Here is a 7,188-nt window from a genome sequence, read left to right on the forward strand (position 1 = left end):
TATTTTCACTTACTGTTAAATCTCTTTGACAACAAATTTGTTTTGATAACTCCACCAAGTTTATCAATCATACTTTCTGTCATAACATACATATCACGATAACTTTTACTGATAGCAGCCACCCTTTTAAACTTTTTTGTTTTCATTCAAAATGACCGGACACCGATTGGAGAATTTCTGATAATAACCGAACCCCCGTCTAGGTCCGCTGATTGGGAAATTTCACTTGCATCCTGGAGTACCGTGAGTGGTCCTAAATTCGATGGGGTCTTTCAAAGATACAAACTAAAATAAAAACAGACCTTTCGTTGTGACACAATGAAGATACCAAAGTGTCAACTTAACTGAGAGATTTGATACACTGAGCCAATTGAGCCAAAACAATAATTACTTCTTATACAAAACATAATTTTTTTATTACAAAATTGTTAAACGTTTTAAACACAAACAAAGGATTCAGAAAAATATAAGAGGTAATTATTTTTACAACTGACACTTTTTTGATCACATTATAAATTGACATTGCGTCTTGTTTGATGTCTTATTTGAGAGTTCTTGCAATAGTTTATTGTTCAACTTGGAGAGGGAATGTTTGTACACATAGAATTTTTTTTTCACAACAGCAGTGTGGCTCGAATCCTTCAGATCCTTGGTTAGAAAAAGCTATACCTGTTTACTTTTTTCTTCCCAGATTCAACAAGCCATCAATCAACAAAATTACCACTGACATCTGAAAATTCACACGACCTTTCCACTAGACACTTCTAAATTATCTGCCATTATGAAGATGTTCCGAAATTAACCAATCGGATTTACAATCGGAATTCCTCTGGGAGTTAGCGAGTCGGGAAATGTAAAGTTATGTAATAGGTAATACATAATTTTTCTGGGGGTTATAAAACTTATAAATAAAATTGAAATGGTTTGTTTTTTTCTTCATATATATTTAAGTTTTCATTATCAAAATTCTAAACAGAACGATTCGATTGAGATTCGATTGCGTTCGACAATAGAATTCAATCGGTCGATTGCGTTTGATTTGGTTCGACTGATTCCGTTCGATCGATTGAGATCACTTGAGATCCACGTCTTGGTCTTGTACGTTTTCTGGCAGTCTGGTCATCAGTCATAGCAACTATTATCTTTTCTAGCAGTCTAGTCTTTTGAATATTTATAAATAAAATTTTCTGAGAAGGCTGTTTAAAAAATTGTTCTATAAATAAACAACTAACTTCAGATCTAAACTTACAGGTAGGAGCAGGTTTTCACCCAAAAACAGATCAACATTATTTCAAGCTGTTTCATGTTTCAAGGTCACAAAAAATTCCAAATTTTCTTGTTTTGAAAAATTCTGCCATTTTGCGCGCCTTTAAAATCGGGAAATATAAAATCGGGAAAACTCTTCCAGTTAAGATTGCCCGATTTTCTTAGTTGAGAAAGGAGACGCGCGCTGCGTATTTTTTTTCCGTCAGTTATCTGGCACCTTATCTGATATTCCGATGGCGTATTGGCGGCCGCCCACGCTAAAGCTCTGAAGGAGCGGGCCAATATACCATCGGAGAGAAATAGTAGTCATCCATTGATGTGCCGACATAAGTTTAGCCCTCATTTTCGGGGCCGTGCTGAACGCTCAAAAATTGTTTTTTTGAGATCTGGCGCCTCAAAAAGACCGTCAAATCACTGTCGTTAGTTACCACGTCATGAGTATGTCGGCAAAAATTACAAACAACATGGCTGATGTAATTTTCAAAAAATGTGTGCTGCATGGTTGTTTTTGGTTTATTTTTATGGATTTTTTATAGTTTAACTGTACTTATCACTCCCTGAATATTAGTTTTAGTATCCAGTGTAATTTCTGTATGTGCACCAACCCAAAAAATGTGTTTCTACCACAGAAAAGTTGATAATCATAACTTTTGTTTTTGTTTGTTTTGATGGCTGATTTTTTCTGCACTTTCTCAAATTTTATACCATTCAAAGACCAAAGAAACTAAAGCAGGTATGTTCCTATGGGCTTAGGCTTTTATCAGTAACTTCCATGTTGTTATCTATCTTAGACCGTCCTCCAAATATAACTGTTGTCCACCGGCCGACAACCGACAAACCGACTTCAGTGTTCCAGAACTGAAGTTTTTTGGATAAAATCTTTATCAAACTTCACAAAAGTGTTCATTGAGGGTTAGTATTCATTTTCTATAGCTTTAGTTTTTCTTTTAGTGTTATTATAGATGATGATTGACTTTTCTCTTCTTTCAGGCTTTTTTGTGTACAATGTTATTTCTATTTTGTTTTTGCTTCTGTGATCAGTTTAAAGAAGGAAAAATACTTATTTGAGTATTTCTACATGCCCTCCTTGTGAAAAGAATGATAATATTTTGCATGATTCCTTCTCCAAAAAGTTTTGTATTTGAATTTATTTCGTGAAACCTTTTGAAGTTTTTTCTGACCCAAATTTTGTCGGCCATGACACCTTCCCTGTCCAAATTGCACTCGGGCCCATTTTTCTAAAAAATTACGCGGTCAGGCGAAATTCCGTAATGTATTTCTTCCAGATGTTGAAAATTTTCCCGACCTTCAGAGCTTTAGCGTGTCGGAAGAAAATTTCTACATCGGGTGCCAGATAATCTGGCACCTAGCCAGTACCTTCCCACAAACCAAATTTTTTCTTTGTTTAATCGCGATAAAAAAGCAGTTTTCGTCTGACAGGCTATCTGGCACCCAGATGGTGAAATTTTCATCCGACACGCTAAAGCTCTGAAGGTCTAGCAAATTTTCAACATCTGGAAGGTTTACATTACGGAATTTTGCGAGACCGCGTCAAGAATTTTGCAGCGGGAGGTCTGGTAACCCAGCCCTTGTTTTCGGGGATTGGCGGGTCCAACCGAAATATTTCTAGGTTTACGGGTAAGGACTGTTGAACCCGACTGAGGATGCGGCACATCAAAGGCCGACTACCATTCCTCTCCGATGGGAAATTGGCCCGCTCCCTTTAGAGCTTTAGCGTGGGCGGCCGCCAATCCGCCATCGGAATATCAGATAATTCCGTCAGCGGTCTAAACCCAACATCAGCGGTCGAAACCCAGCTTAGCGGTCGAAGCCCAACCTAACGGATGAAACCCTATTTTACCAGTCGAAACCCATGTTGGAAATGGAAGGGGGATTTTTTAGCGACCAAAACCCAACGCAGGTGAGTAAACAAACTCACAGTTGAATGATTCTTTTGTTTTGATAGCCCACGAGCGAAAGAAGTCAATCTCAAGCTTTTTCGTCGGGATTTATCTATAGGAATATTCTGACAATTAGGCTAGGTGATAATTAGATTGATAATTACTTTCAAATAATATATATTATCCAAGTTTTCAAGTAAAAAAATCAAACTCAAACTCATGGTATCAACCCAAAACTTCTCTCAAGTTTAATGTTCAATACGCGAAAGTTTTTCACACCCTCGACTCCATGGCTTATCTAACCCCCTTACGCTATTGATGATTCTGATGGACGCGTTGACGGGGGATATAAGCCCTGGTACACTTTAAAAACGAAAGTACTTTTAGGCATGTACGCGAAACGTATGTCGATTAGCATAATCCCGCCATTTTACAAATTCCGAGAATTTGAAAAAATCAAAACAAGCTAAATACATAATGAATGGCTGATGTAAATAGTAAATTTAAAAGTCAAGGACAGATTTTCAACATGAAGAAGTTGAAGTATGAAGAACTCTTGGCAAACCAATCAATTGACAAAATTGCAAAATGTCATTTAAATGAAACTTGATTGGCAGAGAAAGATACTACGAGACCTTGATAAGCAGTCTATCCCTGCACTGAGCGAACTGGAACTGCTTGTAAAACGATTTTTTACAGAAAGACAAAATGACTATGGAAAATAGTTTAAAGATTCACTCGAAAAGACCCTCTGCTGTCCACATATAATTGTTTTGCTTGAACTGATTTCCAACAGCAATCTTGCATGTTTCTTTATAATCTGATCATTCGTGATGAATGACTGACTGATGTTTATACATTTTGACATCATCTTGTCCATGACCATGGGCATCAGGAGTATGAAAAAGAAAAAAGCATACATCTCCAGTGATTGCTTGACTGGTAGTCAAAATGAACTGATCGGTGAAGAAGCTTTTTCAGAAAAACTTGAGACTACGTACAATACAAACTCACTGCAAAAATGTTCTGGTTATGGTTTATACAATTAAAAGCTTGGCAATTATGTGAAGAGTTCTAATCAACTGATGAATGTATAAAAGCAAGAAACTTCAAGTATTGAAAAAGAAATAAATCTGTTTCTTCAATGTTTACCATGAAACAATTCTTTAAACATATCCTATTACCAGACTGAAAATTTATTTATATTGACCGTAAATGTCAAAAAAGTATACAAACTAGTATGGTACATTGTGTATATTGGACTAAATCTGACAAAAAATGTTGAAGCTGGAAGTAGTTTTTTTATCGGGATAAAATTTATGCAAACATATAACAAATCTGTCATCTAGATTATCAATTATGACATGTTAGACTTTTTTAGATTGAAATCATATTTCTGGACATTGTTTCAAAAGATAGCAATCAACTACATTTTGGTCAAAATTCCAGAATAGAACTTTAAGATTATATGTCTTTTCAGTTCAAGTTCTGTTATTTCAACACATTATCACACATAATTCTACAGAATACGTAGATGGTGTAAATTTAAAATTTCTACAGATGTCTGTAGATTTACGGGTAGAATTATAATTCTACAAAATATGTAGATTCTTATTTCTACAGACCTCTGTAGAATTACGGCAAATTAGTAGCTTGCTACACAACAGAGTCTATATTGTATAGAAGGGTATAAAGGCCGGTCTCCACTTGCGCGCGCTTCGATCGCGCTTTTTCGAGCAAAGCTTCCACGCTATTGGTCAAAAGAAAAATGAAGCAACTCCATTGGCGCGAACTGACGTAACGGTTGAAAAAAGTTGAAATGTGTTCAACTTTTTTTTCAAGCGCGCGCTACATTTTTATGACGTAATCTTTTTTCCAAGCAAAAAGGATTGAAGCCCAAAAGTGCGATCGTAGCGCGCGCAAGTGGAAACCGGCCTTAAAGGGTAGAATTATTATTCTACAAAATATGTAGATATCATATTTCTACAGACATCTGTAGAATTACGGCAAATAAGTAGATTGCTACACAACAGAGTCTATATTGTATACACCACAATGAGTAATTTAGCGCTGACAAGTAACGGTCGGGGCTGTGGATGGCCTAATACCGGATAAATAGCGATCTAGACAGTTAGCCTAACTCGTCAGTTAGACTGTTTACTCGTCACTACAAAAGTTCTTGGGTCAGGGGTTTGAAGCTCGAGTCCTCGAGCGCGCACAAAGTGAAATCGTTCTAGAATATCTACATAATTAGTAGAATTCTATATTCTACATTATATGTCGATATTAAAGAGTGCCGTAATTCTACAGACGTCCGTAGAATTAAGAAAATTTATACATCTACTTATTTTGTAGATTTTCTTGAGAGACTGGCCTGGTTATTTTCTTTTTTTTTGTAAATGTCACATTTTCTTTGGAGCAAAGCTGTTTCATTTTAAAGCATCTGATACCTTGAAGCTGAAAGGACTGATAAAACAAGATTAATTTTTGGAACTTTTTTCAATCAAAAATTTGGAATTATTGTACTCTACCTTCACTGTTCTCGAGACTTGACAAAATTGATAATAATACCTTGAAGGAAGAAATTTTGGCAGGAATTTAATTTGGCGGGTGGTTGAAAAAGTTTTTTTAGAGGAGTTTAATTTGGCGGATTGCTAGAAAAAAGAAATTAGGCGAGAATTTAATTTGGCGGTTGAAGGAAATTTTTGGCCAAAAATTGTTACCGAATAAGCAAAAACCTGTTTTCAAGGCCTGAAATAGCACAAATTTGGAGAATACACGAGATAAATTAAATTTGGCGGGAATTTAATTTGACGTATGGTGCGGTATGTCTGGTAAATCCGCCAAATTTCCGTCATAATTTATTCTTTTAAGGTAGTCCTTGATTACAATCGACCTCTTTTTAATATTGAAATTCAACAAAATCTAATATTATTTTCAAGCCTTTCCCATGAACATTTTCCATAGGACCAGTAAATATTTGTAACTTTTTTTGTTAATTGAATAAAACGAAATGTTCCAAGTTTATTAAAGTTTCATGTAAAATGTATTCCTGCAGATTTCTTTTGATCATCTGCCAAATCTCTAAAAAACTTATTACACCATGTTTTTATTATCAAAACCCTGAGTTGAAAATCGTTTAAATAAAGATTCACAAGAAAAATCTTAAAAATGCCACGTATAAAGATTCACACAAGAATATCAACTAGTCAGAAAACTCTTATTAATTAGAATTTAATTCCAAACTCTATACAATGATTCATAGCTAGCATTAAAATTTTCATAAAATTTCAAATGGGTATTTTACATAATTCAATGTGTTCTCTAAATAAATAAATAAATTCTTAATGAATGATGATATAGTAACAGAACCAAATTCACCAAAATTAGTTATCGCCAAAATTGAAAGAATTGCTTCCTCACCCTGCCTCACCATAATAAGGGCCCCTAATAAGTTCTTGCCAGAATTAAAATTTCCAGTGATTTTCCACATAGTACGTACGCACTAAGGGAGAGAGGGGGTGTCTTCTCAAAAGCATATGGGAAGGGGAGGGGTCGAAAGAAAAAGTAAGTACGCAGAAAAAAAAATTCACAGCCCTTTTTTTGCTTGTAAAATTGGTTGAAAAAGAATAAAAAGAGAATTATTATTCGCTTGTTCCTTACAAAATATCAGCTGTTTCTCCCTCATAGAAAAAGGGGAAAACCCCAGCCTTTTGAATTTGATTTTTTTTTCAGCCAGGGGGGGGGGTGTGAATGATAAAAGTATATACTCACCAGGGGGTATAGCTATTTGCATCTGCTTGCCTATAGGGGGAGGGGTATATATATATACTCAATTTTTGACATTTTAGTGGGTACGTACTATGTGGACGGCCCCTAGGTAACCCCAAAGTTCTATTTGAAACACTAATTTTTTAGCATAAAAGAACCACTTTATATACTGTGCTATTTGCCCAAATTAGTTTTTGCCCAAATTAAAAATTGCATTTCTCTCCAAAACCACATTTATAAAAAATTCTAT

Source organism: Clytia hemisphaerica, unplaced genomic scaffold, assembly GCF_902728285.1.
Source record: "Clytia hemisphaerica strain Z4C2 unplaced genomic scaffold, Clytia hemisphaerica genome assembly, whole genome shotgun sequence".
In the NCBI taxonomy this organism is placed as follows: Eukaryota; Metazoa; Cnidaria; class Hydrozoa; order Leptothecata; family Clytiidae; genus Clytia; species Clytia hemisphaerica.